Below are 12987 nucleotides of genomic sequence, written 5' to 3'. Positions count from 1 at the left end.
ACATAGAGAGAGAGAGAGGCAGAGACACAGGCAGAGGGAGAAGCAGGCTCCATGCAGGGAGCCCAATGTGGGACTCCATCCCAGGTCTCCAGGATCACGCCCTGGGCTGAAGACAGTGCTGAACCTCTGAGCCACCTGGGCTGCCCTATTCTTTTCTTTCTTGATTTTTCTATTTTAACATCATCCCCACTTTAGAAGATTTGGCTCTTCTCCACCAAATCCTGCTATCCTATATATTTTCCCTCCCTTAGATGTGTAAGATTTCAATAGCAGGGTTAGAGGTAAGTTTTCTAGACAGGCAAAATACACATAGCAACAGTTATGATAGTACATAGGTTATCCTAGAGGGTTAGAAGGAAATGAAGCTAGAGTAGTAGCCTGGAACTAGAGCATGAAGAGCCACCAGGCTGGGGAATTAGAACTTAATCTAGTGCACAGTAGGGAGCCATTGAAAGTTTTATGCAGGGGAGGGGATGTACGAGGGGATGCTTATCCGGGCAGCACCACTGTAGGCTGGATCTGGGGATGCTTATCCGGGCAGCACCACTGTAGGCTGGATCTGGATCGAGCAAGGATCATATGAGAGTCCAGGTAATTGACCATTTATGCATTCATTCATCCATTCATTTATCCTATCAACTTCCTCATTTACATTTACATATTGGCCGTTGGTAATGCTCCTCTCACCCACTAGACTGTACTTCCCACCAGAGCAGAGACTGCTTGTTCTTTGCTTGCTGCTCTACCCCGGCACTCACAAAGTGTCTGGCAGCCTGTAGATGTTGTGTAAATGTTTGTGGAAGGGAGGAAGGACAGATGTTGAGAATGTGGAGATTAAGTAGGGTGGTGGCCATGATGAAAGACTTGGAGGCATTTTCAAGAGAGACATGAATCTTCCCACTAATGGGAGGGCAGCCAAAGCGACTCTGATGACAAGCCAGCCATTGATAGAGTGGCAGTGCCAGGAGCAGGGATGGGGGCATTTGAAGGGGTGAGTTAACACTTAGATGATAGTTCACCTTTAATAATGTTTGAGTACGCAAATCACCAACCACATTCAGTCTCCTATTAAAGTCAACCCAAGGAAGTCTCAACCTGGTTTCAACCAAGAGATTTCCTCACCTTGCTAGCCCAGTGCTGTGGCATTAAGCTCAGCCGCCCGCTGTGTTCCCACAGGGGCTGAACTTCCACTGGTGTCCTTTTGGCCATTTTATTAAGTGTCCAGCTGTTTCCATGTGAGCAGAATCATGTCTAACTGGTTCACTACTGTATCCCCAGTGTGTGGCACACAACAGGGACTCAATAAATATTTGTTGGATGAATGAATGGTTTTCTGTACCAGTCATTACTGGTTTACCTCTGCCTGTGGGCGTCAAGGAAGGTATCATCAAGAGATGACATCGGACCTAGGGAGCAGGGTGAGTATCGGTGGGGGGTAGGGGGGGTGCCAAACATTCCAGCTCAGAGTTCCATGTATGTACAGGTGGGGAAGCCAGTTTGGGAAACGGAAGCAGATTCCTCCTGGCAGTTTGGATAATGGAAATACTTCTGACCTCAGATACTCAGCCACAATTCTTGCTAAAATCAACAGAATGAATAATTAGAGGAGCAAGGCCAGAGAGAAATCCACAAGCTCAGTGCAGCTGCCTAAACCACAGATTTCAATCAGTTGATGCAGTGGAAACAAGAGCAGGTTTACCTGGAGCCTGTCACAATGTGTGCCAACCTTCCAGGACATGAGTGTACTTCCCTCCTGCTGGGGACAGGTCTTGCTCTTAGACCCAGAGGAGGAAGCTCACGGAGGCTCCTTGACTTGTTGACTCTCCAAGTCACCTCTGGGGAATGCAGCTTTTGTGTTGGAAAGCGTGGCTCTGGGAATTATCACTGAAATCTCTCTCACCCATAGCAAGGCATCAAGGGTCCGTGAGAAGAACGGAAGCAGGATTCCAACATCAATGAAAGGAGGTCATCTTCCTCTGAGGAGGCTGCTCCAGGTACCCTGTGAACCTGTTTCTTGCAGGGGTGCCACCCATGTTGAGCTCCATAAGCCAAAATGCACAGATTCTGGTGTGTGTGTGAATGTGTGTGTGTGTGTAGCCAGAGTGAGAAAACTAAAAAAAAAAAAAAAGAAAAACCCAAACCTGATAAAATTCAGATGTTGCCAAAACTCTAAATTTGGCATCTGGTGTGATCAGGAGTCGGCCAAGAGGCCCTGGGTGTTCATCTTGCAGAGCCTGGGCAGGGTTCCCAGCTGCCAGTTGTCAGACCATGGGTAAATGTGATACTGGAACAGGGGAGAAGCTGGAGAACAGAGTTCCCACCCTATTCTCTCATAGCAACCACTTGTTTGTTTATTTTTGTTTATTCCTTCCAACTAGAAAGTAATACAGTCTCTTTATGAAAAATGGCAGAAAATATAGAAAGATAGAAAGAAGAAAAATATCACATTGTCCCACTCCTCAAAGATTATGTTAACATTTAAAAGTACTTCTTTCCAGACTCCTATCTTAGCATAATTTAAAAAAAATCATAGACATGTTCATGCTCTATGAATTGTTTTTGAATTACTCTCTGGGGAAAAGCGAAACATGTTTAGTCTAGAAGTAAGAAACTTTTTCACATTATAATTTTTCATGTTAGTACAATAAACTCTATAAAAACCATCCTAATAGCAGACACACTGTTTTATCAAATGAATTTGCCATAATTTACATAATGAATCTCCTCCTAGAGGCAAAAGGGTCTTAGATCTAAGTCCTTGCCGCCGCCACTGGGACCTGGGAACTCTTGGTCTGCTTTAGTGCTGTGGCTGTAAGGATGCATTTAGAGGGGTCAGCCCTGTTTATAGAAAAAGTATCTCCCCTTGCTTCCTTCCACCTGTTTAATGATTGAAGTTTACCCCTGAAGAACAGATTTTAGTAACTGCTGCATTTATTTGGGGAAGTCTTGTTTCTGTTAGTCATCGTTGTCGTCTTCTTCTTCTTCTTCTTCTTCTTCTTCTTCTTCTTCTTCTTCTTCTTCTTCTTTTGTTTCTTTTTAAAGTAAACTCTATACACAATGTGAGGCTGGAACTCCTGACCCTGAGATCAAGACTTGCACATTCTACTGACAGAGCCAGCCAGGCACTGCCCCCTCAGTCTTCTTTTTTTTTTTTTTCTTTTTCTCAGTCTTCATTTTTAAAGCAGCATCAGCCTTCAGCCTAGGTCGTGATCTTGGGGTCCTGGGATTGAGTCCCACACTGGGCTCCCTGAAGGGAACCTGTTTCTCCCTCTGCCTGTGTCTCTACCTCTCTCTGTGTGTGTGTGTCTCATGAATAAATCTAAAAAATCTAAAAAATAAAAATTGTTTTAAAAGATTTTATTTATTTATTTATTTATTTATTTATTTATTTATTTATTTATGAGAGACAGAGAGAGAGAGAGAGAGACAGAGAGAGAGAGGTAGAGACACAGGCAGAGGGAGAAGCAGGCTCCATGCAGGGAGCCCGATGTGGGACTCGATCCGGGGACTGCAGGATCACGCCCTGGGCCGAAGGCATGTGCTAACCCGCTGAGGCACCCAGGCATCCCCTAAAAAAAATAGAAATTAAAAAAGGTGAAATAGTGAATTGGTTTTCTTTTTCTTTTCTTTCTTTTTTTTTAAGGTTTGTTTATTTGAGAGAGAGCACACAAGCACAAGGGGGGAGGTGCAGAGGGAGAGAGAGAATCCCCAAGGAGACTCCCCACTGAGCAAGGAGCCCAATGTGAGGCTTCATCCCAGACCCTGAGACAATGAACTGAGCTGAAATCAAGAGTCAGATGCTCAGCTAAATGAGCCACCTAGGCGCCCGGGGTTGGTTTTCACAAAACGAGTCAAATTCAAGCAGTTTGCTGTTGCCTTTGGGAGCTTCAGCCAAGAAGGGAGCCCTTTCTTCTGGGTACTCATGGACACCAAGTGCCTTGCTCACGATGGCTGTGTTGCCTGTGTGGCTGACCCTGTTGTGGCAAAAGATACCCATTGGGTCGGAAGCGTGCGCAGGGTCCCCTTCTGAGCCAGGAAGCCTCAGTTTACTGACTGCTCCTTCAAAATCCAGCTTTCTTCTCCAGCTCTTCAGGGAGGACATGCTGCTTGACCTTGGAGACAAGGTCTCCCAGGGTGAGATATGACCTTGGAAAGCCCAGGGACACTGCAGTTGCCAATGGAGCCATGCAATGGGAAACCACATTAGGACCTGCGCTCCCCAGCCCCTGGCTACACCCCCAACTCATGGAGCAGGAGAAAATGCCCCCCCGAACCCCATAAATGACAAGCCCAGGCTCCTTTGTCCAAAGACCTGTGTCCAAAGGTCCAAGACACTTTCCTCAGCCGTTCGGGCACAACTGGGCCTTTGTGTGATGGGGTCCATCGTGGCTCCTAATTGGCAGTGTAAACAATGGGCCTCTGTGTTTGTTCCCAGAAGACAACAGTGTTCTGGAGCGATGACACGTGTTCTCAGTGTAAAAAAAAAAAAAAAAAAAAAAAAGAAAGAAAAGAAAAGAAAAGAAAAGAAAAGAAAAGAAAAGAAAAGAAAAGAAAAGAAAAGAAAAGAAAAGAAAAAGAGGAACGGTGCCTGACATTCCAGCAAAAACCTCTTTGGAGAATCCTGTACTTCTCACTAAAAGACCTTGTTGTACATCGTCCAGATGGTTGCAGCAACAACCTCCTGCCACTCAGCAAGCCACGGAGGCCACAGTCCCTCTGTGGGAACTGTGTGCGTGCAGGAGATGCCCGGGTGTGCGGTGCCAAACATGGCAGTGATTAGTGGCTTGAACGATTTTATTGGGCTTGATTAAGGGCCTTACCTGCCTCTAAGTACCTCCATCCTGAATCCAACTCAAGCTGAATAGAGCAGCCATCAGGAAGAAAACAAGCCTCTCCTCTATACGAAGGGCCCGGGGGGCCTTTGGCTAGGGGCAGTGTGCACAGCTTTCTGTCCCCAGAATCCTGAAAGGGGGAAATGGGAAGGCACCTGTGACTTGACCATTGGCACAGGTAGGGGCAGCTCCTGTGCTGTTTAGGGTAGAAACTTCAAGGTGGGGAGTCCTGAGGTGCATCCCTGGGCTGGGATGCCCCTCACCCCCCACCTTTCCTTCCCTCCCTCTGGATCCTGACTCTGGCAGCTAGTGAGGCTGAGAGCAGCCCCAGGCCAGCAGCCATGCCTGTGCACTTGCTGTATCGGTCAAGGTTCCGCAGAGAAACAGAACCAAGGGGAGAAAGAGAGACACAGGCAAAAAGAGGGATATATAGAAACAGTGAGAATAAAAGGGAGGGGGAGGAGTGAGGACCAGGAGGGGAGGACGAGGGGAGAGGGAGAGGGATTTCTAAGAATTGACTTAGGCAGTTTTGGGAGGCTTGCGAGTTTGGAATTTGCAGGGAGGCTGCAGGCTGGAGACCCAGGGAAGAGTTGAATTAGAGTCTTAGGTCCAAAGACAAGTCCAGAAGCAGAATTGCTTCTTCCTTAAGAGGGCCTCAGGTTTTTTTTTTTTTTTTTCCTCTTAACTGATCAGATGAGGCTTATTTACATTGGGGGGGGGGGGGGGTGTAAACAGCTCTTCTCCAAGCCTACTGATTTAAATGTTAATTGCATCTAAAAAAATCTGATAAGGAACTTCACGGCAACATCTAGACTGGCATTTGGCCAAACAATTGGATATCATAGTGGAGCTGAGCCAACCTGTAAAATTAACCATCACAGCTGCCTAGGTGCCCAAGATGGTAACACATGGTAGGTGCTCACTCTGTATTTGCGGATTGCACAAACGAGCATCCTAGGATTGCCCTTACCTTGTCCCTGGTCCTGCTTTCCTCTCCAGCACCTACTCCCATCTGACATAAGTTTACATAATTATTTGCTGTTGCCTGTCCTGGATTTGTGTCTGTTTTGTCATCAGGGCCCAGAGGAGTGTCTGGCACATAGTAGGCACACAGTAGGTCTTTGCAGAATGAATACATTGAAAAAAAATAGGGGGATGCCTGGATGGAGGGGGATGGTTGAGTGTCTGCCTTCAGTTCGGGTCCTGATCCCAGGATCCGGGATCGAGTCCTACATCGGGCTCCTTGTGGGGAGCCTGCTTCTCCCTCTGCCTGTGTCTCTGCCTCTCTCTGTGTGTTTCTCATGCATAAATAAATAAAATCTTTAAAAAAAAAAGGATCCATACCCAACATGGGGGGACCTGTGGGACTGGCTTAGGTCCTGTTCCTGGGGAGCTCGCCCTGTTAGCCTAAGTCACTTTTAAAGCACCTTGCCCAATATGGTCATTGGATTGTAGGATTTTTCCTCCAACACCAAGGCTGTGAGACTCTGGAGGGCTGGGCTGTTGCAGCTATCTTGGCTTCCCAGCACCTGGCACAGAGCCTGGAACCAACCAATGAGCTCAGTAAAATGCAAAATGATTGAATGAATCAGTCGACAGCTTCATCATTAATTCCTCACCACCTTTTGTATTCCTGACAGTCAGCAAATGGCCATTTCAACCTTTGCCTCTCATCTCTTCCCCACAAGGAGTGAATATAATTTGACTCTCAGTGCCATTCTGGGGACGCTGATGTCGTCTGGCCACTTTATAGTCTCTCCTCGTTGTCTTCACCCTCCTACAGCCAAGGGTTGGGAGGCTTTTAACTGAGCCTGTCCATCGCCTCCGTAATCCAGCCGTGGGACCTCTCCTGGTTTAGAGGGATTTATGGACACCCACCCACTACTCACGGAGTGTTAGAGCAATACAGACCCATTAGATGGTCATTCAGAGAGAGATTAAAATAATGAAGGTGAGAATACAGTGAAGCCCGTGTCCTGTTGGAACTCCATTAATCATCATTTGCAGCTTAAAGAAAGAGTTATCATCCCAGCCCATTAAAGAAAGTTGTCAATTAGGCACGATGGGAGATCTCAGAAAATTGTTCCCTGAAGAGAATTTTAGGAGGGCACATCCACATCCCTGTGATGAATTTATCACCAGAGAGCCCAGTGTGGTTCCCTGGGTGAAGCTGGGAAGATCTGGAATGCCAAACAGAATGCCTTGCTCACTATGGTTCCAAGGATAACCAGAGAGGGAGACTGAGGCAGTCTCAGGAAATCAAGGGTCACCAGGGTGGGTTCCTGAGGTCTGATCACCCACTTTTTAAAGAATTACCTCCTATATCCAATGTGAAATGTAAAAATGCTTCTGGTTCTATTTTTATAATGGCATCTATTTGAAAAGCAGACCATTACAAAATGATTAAATAGATCAGTGTACATCGTTCCAATGTCATCTTATGCAACTGTTAAATGGTTATGAAAGCTGTAGTTTTAATTGAAAAAAAAAGACATTAAATATATAGGTAAGGTGACTACAGCTATAAAAGAAGGGTCTACATAGAGAAAAAAGACTGGAACAAAAAACACCCCTAAAATGCTAGCAGTTATTGTCTTTGAGTGGTGAGATTTTTGGTAAGTATTTGGGGGTTTTATAATTTCCTGTGTTCTCAGAAGACTCTATACTGGGTGAGTGTGGATCGGCACAGCCCCTGCCAGCCGCAGCAGGAATCGGTGGTTTTGTGGCGCAGCTCTACTCTTCCTTTGGTGACAATAGCCACCCCAACTTTTACTTAAGGACCTACCCATTTCTTTTAGATGACTGACGGTGAGATGACGACGATGATGGTGGTGATGGTGATGATGGCATGTCCCAGTGAACCACTGGATTGAATCAACACACCTCATCCTCCCAGTCATAGGCTCTGCTCTGGTCCTGAGATGGGTATCTGATCAAGGAAAGGCAAGCAAGCTCAACAAGTCACTATTCCACTATTTTTATTTGAATTACCAGGAAACCAGACTCCTCCCCAGTGGATATGAAACTGAGAGCATCTCAGGGAGAGTAGGGCTGGGAATGGAGCCAGTGGAGGGAAGCCAAGAGGACAGCAGCAAGTTCTGATAACGTTGTCTGGGCTCCTGCATCAAGCCACATCTGAAACCAGCCCTGCCTTCAGCCCTGGGAGCTATTACATTTTTTTGTGCTTAATCTCGTTGGGTTCATTTTCTGTCATTTGCAGCTGGAAGCGTGCTTTCCAGTATACTTGAAGAGCCTTCTGTCCTGCTGGGGACACAGACAGGTGACTGCAGGTGAGCATAGGACCTGAGGATAGGAGTGCTGAGCCTCTACTCGTGGGGCTTGGAGGAATGGGAGCTTGAGCTGATTCTTTTTTTTTTTTTTTTTGAGACTTTATTTATTTATTCATGAGAGACACAGAGAAAGGCAGAGACATTGGCAGAGGGAGAAGCAGGCTCCCTGCAGGGAGCCTGATATGGGACTAGATCCTAGGACCTCGGGATCACAACCTGAGCCAAACGCAGATGCTCAACCACTGAGCCCCCCAGGTGCCCCTTTTGGGCTGCTTTTTGCACGAGTGGATTGAGTGAAGCCTGAGGAGCTATTCGTATCTTGGGGTGCTTCGAGCACTGGGTGCGAAGCAGCTGGGGCAGGGCTGAATCCCGGTGGCTCTAGAGGCCCCGTGGGAAGCACAGATGTGGGCCGCAAATACTGGAGTCTGCACTGAGGCCTTCCAGAAAGCGCCCGCATTTCCTGAGTACCAGAGTGGAAATGTTGGTGCTCCATGGGGAAGGGAGTGCTCCCCAAGGAAGGCTGTGCTTTACTGTTGTCTGGTTCCAGACCGCCAGATCAAGCTTCCAGGAGGGAAATCGGGGGACAAAATGCAAACCTATGGGACGACTGGGTGGCTCAATAGTTAAGCTTCTGCCTTTGGTTCAGGGATTCAGGGAGTGATCCTAGAGTCCCAGGATTGAGTCCCACGTCGGGCTCCCTGCATGGAGCCTGCTTCTCCCTCTGCCTGTGTCTCTGCCTCTCTCTCTCTCTATGTGTGTGTGTGTGTCTTATGAATGAATAAATACAATCATTTTTTAAAAAAAGCAACCCCCCCAAAAAAAACCCCAAAATGCAAACCTAGCACTAAACCACCCAGGGAGGAAATTCCACAGTGAATTTAGGGGGTTTGGGATTCGGAAGGACATATACTTGCAGATGAGAGCTGGGCAGGGGAGGGGCGCTTGGGGCTGAGTAGCAGGATTCTATTTTTCTTTCTGCTCCTGGTAAGAATGTATTTGCAATAGAAATACCACTCAATAAATAAGTCAATAATGAATAAACCATCAAATACTGCTTGGGGTTCCTACTGACAGTTGGGAAGAGAAGCAAGTTCAAGCAGATCATCAAAAATAATGCTAAGGAGGAGGCTCCAGCTGCAGGAAGAAGGGACGGGCACCTGATTGATATGCCACAGGGCCTGGAGGTTGGGGCTGGGTGGGTGGTGGGTGGGTGGAAACACCACTGGCAAATACCCAGCAGAAAAGAGGGGCTGGCTAGATGCAAACAGGTCAGAAGGGAGGCCTCTCCACAGAATAAGCCCCAGGAAGATCTGGGGATTAGGACCTGCGGTGACTTCCTAAGGGACACTGCTCAAGTGCCTCAGTTTATTGAAAATTGGACTGTGTGAATAAAAAAAGAAAAGAAAATTGGACTGTGTGAAACAGGGTCAAATTAAGGGACCTTTCTCAGCAATTACCTGAGGGGCCTCTTCTCTCTAATTCCCAGGATTGCACAGTTAGAACAACCCCCATTGTTCGTCCTGGCTTGGAAGGTGCTCGAATCAAAGCGCCAAGTTTATCTGATGTTCTCTGAAGTGGTTAATCTACGGAGCAGAGAGCGAGTGATGAAAAGGTGCTCTATTAGGTTAATTGCTGATGCAAAACAAAACAAAACAACATACCGACCCCCAACCAACCCCCCCAAAAACAAAACAACATACCGACCCCCCCAACCAACCCCCCCCAAACGTATTTGAAAACAGACACAATGGACGGTGCAAATAAAAATAAAATTGTGCTCCCTTCCCTGCCCACCTCCCCCCCACGCCCCCAGTTTCCTTCCTCATAAATCAGTGTGGTTAAAAGTACGGTGACCAGGTTGTGTTAAGTCTTTCCAATAACAAACCAGAGAAGTCCACACCTGTCTGCGAGCTCACTAGGGAGTTCAGACCACCCCAGGTGACGCTCACCTTGTAAGCCTCAGGGATGACCTTGAATGCGATTTATCCCCCCTGCTCTGTTCCCACTCACCACGATTGTAAGAGGTCCCTTAGCTGGCAGGTCTCTCCTGACCTGGATGGTAAGACGAGCTTCCATTTGGAGAACGTTCGAAAGTGAAGCAAATGTTTATTTTCAAGTGGAGAGAATATAGTATTAGAGGGTAGGATTATCGCCCTTCGTGTCTGTTTCTCTTTTTCTCTTTCTTGCCCTTTCTTTCCTCTCCTCCCTCCGTCAGCCATCCCCTCTGAGCTTGTAGAACATTCTCTCAAGTGTTGTTCTCCAAATGACGAAGAAGCACGTATTCAGGGTTTGGAAAACTGGAAAGGACACCACGAGTAAGAGGGTGTGGAGGGGAGCATGGCGACACCAGACATGCAGGAGCCCCCAGAGGAGGCCCAGAGAAAGGAAGGTGCGACATCCCAGAGTTCTCGAGGATGCTCCGCTGCTGGCTTGTCCCCAGTTGTGGGCAGGTGGCTGTCGGGGATCGTGCGCCGCTACAGGAAGCCTTGGCTTAGAGGGGTGGTCTTCAGAATGCAAGTGGAGACCCACCAGGGGTGGAGCCCGGGGTGTGGGCTGTGAAAATTCGAAATAGAAAAATAGAATAGAAGGGAAGACATCGGCATGCAAGGCCCACGGGAGGCTGTGCTTCAGGGCCTTTTAGTTACTTATCTACACGAATGCGTGTACGGGATGGGACGGGGTTAGGTGCATGGTGTGATCTACTCATTGTGGATCTTGGTGTTCAAGGCTGGAAAGGCGCGGGCCCTGGGAGCCCAGACAGAAGGACATTGCCAGTAAGATGCAACACTGGAGAACCTAGGGCTGTAAGCCGGATTCTTTGGGGAGTGGGGGAAATAGATTTCTGGCTCCCGTAGAACATTCCAGAAACATCTTGATCATCAGCCTTCCCCCCCCCCAACAATCTGGGGAGGCTTACCCCACCCCCTCCCTGTGGTGATGAGGCTGGAGAGGAAGGATAGGCACAAAGTGTAGCAGCGAAAGCCCACTGTGCTCCCTGTGGGCTATGTGGGCTGTAGGGATTGGGTTCTGGAAAGGGACAGGGTTGACATGGGTTCGACTCTGGAGAGGCGATTCCAGGCTGAGGGTGGTTGGGTCAGGGGTGGCCCAGGGATCCCCGTATTCTTGCTGCTGTACACTTGCCTGCCTGGACCTCTCCCCCCACCCCCAAGAGCCATGGGCAAGCTGCAGGCCCTGCTGCCTGCATGCAGGCCTGGGGCCAGCGGTGGGAAGAGGTGTTTGGCCGGGGGTGGTGGTGAGGGGCGCTTTGGAGTCCTTCAAAGCCCCTCTGCCAGGCTGGTCACAGGCTGACCCTGCCTCCTTCCTGAGGGTGGGAAAGAATGTGCCCAAATAGAAGAGAGACCCAACATCCCTGGGAAGGAAGGCGGAGTCTGACCGCAAAAGGGATGCGTCTGTCCCCTCAAGCTTTTCATGGGACAAGGAAGGGGTTGGGGCTGCAAGTCTCCACGGATCCCTGTGGTGATCAGAGGCAGACAGCTCAGTGGGGAGCGTCTCCGTCTCTGCTGAGTAACCACCCACCCCATGGCCTTTGGTGTGGGAAGTCCCACTGCCTCTAGAAAGCTTCCACAACTGCCTGAGTGGAACCCCATTCCCCCTCCAGCCAAGCGCCATTCAGGACTGGCCCCACCGTGTGTGAGTGTGTGAGTGTGTGTGAGTGCGCCCGCACATGTACCCAGAGAAAGCCTTCGCTGGGCAAAAGCAAACAGGAAGAGTGCAAGGACATCTCTGTGTTATATTCTCCAATGACCCTTTTAAATATATGACAAACAGTTAAAACAAAAGCCCATTTAGCTTTTATGCCTGTGATTCTCGGTATCCATTCCAGTTAATTACAGTGATTTAAAAACATCTGCATTTAATAAAGAACCTTCTTTTCCTCCTGTTCTCAGTCCACCCCCCCACCTGATCTTTCTTCAGGCCATTGGGCTAACGCAGTAATTACCATCTCTGCCAGCCCAAGCCGGAGCCATCGGTGGTGTCAGAAGACCATACTTCTTTGGGAGGGAGGCCTGGAGAGCAGTGAGACTTGGGGGAAGGGGGAAGGGGGAGGAAGAGAGAGGAGGGAGGGAGGAGGAGGAGAGGAGAAAAGAAGGATGGAAGGAAGGGGTGAAGGAGGGAGTGGGGGAGGAGGGAGGGAGGGAGGAGGAGAGGAGGGAGTGAGGGAGGATAGAAGGAAGGGGAGAGGAGGAGGGAATGGGGAGGAGGGATCCTGGCAGGCCTTCTCTCTAGCAGAGGATCCTGGGCTGAGAGGGTTCAAATCTGGGATTAGGAAATGGCAATATTCCAAATCTTTCATTAATTCTGGGCCTTAGGACTGTTTATTTGACAAAAGGGGAGACTAAGGCAAGGCAGGGGACTTCCTCATGACCCCAGATCTTCCTTTGCTTCAGGAAGGGGGCTGGGGGTGGAGAGAGAAGGATGGAGAGTAGAGAAACCTCCAAACTGGGTCTCTGGCCCAGGATCCAGAGCTTTCCTTTTATAAAATGCAATGTCTGGTCTCTGGCTCCCTTCTGCTGCCCTGGTGACTTGTTTGAGGCTCTTGCTCAGGACACCTTGGCCTTGGGTGGATTTTTCTAGGCTTGGGCCAGGTGACACACAAGCAGAAAGGCTGGCAGCTGGGGCTGCTCCTGGGGAGGGGGATGCCAGGTGCCCCAGCCCCCTGCCCAGGAATGTGGCTCCCAGGGCTGCTGGCCAGGGCGCAGAACCCGGCCCACAGCCTTCCCCTGCAGGTCTGCGGCTTTGGTGCGGAGGAAGGCCAGGCCCTGTGACCAGGAGGGCAGCTCTGGGTAGCTGCCCACAGCCTGATTTCAGTGGACGTCAGGACCGACCACCTGGCTCCACCTAGC

The 12987-nt window shown here is 48.9% G+C and overlaps 2 long non-coding RNA genes across 4 annotated transcripts; one reads left to right on the top strand and one right to left on the bottom strand.

Annotated features, from left to right (window-relative positions):
• Nucleotides 1–3413: 3413 nt before the first annotated feature.
• On the bottom strand, nt 3414–7001 carry LOC140607572 (uncharacterized). Its single transcript, XR_012009548.1, has 3 exons — nt 6744–7001; nt 4821–4962; nt 3414–3569 (listed from the first exon to the last, which is right to left on the bottom strand). It is a non-coding gene; the product is annotated as an uncharacterized lncRNA (long non-coding RNA).
• Nucleotides 7002–7045: 44 nt separating this feature from the next.
• On the top strand, nt 7046–9949 carry LOC140607571 (uncharacterized). 3 transcript variants are annotated; one of them, XR_012009545.1, is made up of 4 exons: nt 7046–7106; nt 7631–7775; nt 8053–8122; nt 9609–9948. It is a non-coding gene; the product is annotated as an uncharacterized lncRNA (long non-coding RNA). The 3 variants fall into 3 exon arrangements; XR_012009546.1 differs by having other exon boundaries at nt 7050–7119; nt 9609–9949; XR_012009547.1 differs by lacking the exon at nt 7046–7106 and adding an exon at nt 7129–7447 and having other exon boundaries at nt 9609–9949.
• Nucleotides 9950–12987: the final 3038 nt, after the last annotated feature.

Source organism: Canis lupus, chromosome 16, assembly GCF_048164855.1.
Source record: "Canis lupus baileyi chromosome 16, mCanLup2.hap1, whole genome shotgun sequence".
Classification (NCBI taxonomy): Eukaryota; Metazoa; Chordata; class Mammalia; order Carnivora; family Canidae; genus Canis; species Canis lupus.
The sequence above is the reverse complement of the archived record's forward strand: the minus strand, read 5'-3'. Positions and strand labels throughout refer to the sequence as shown.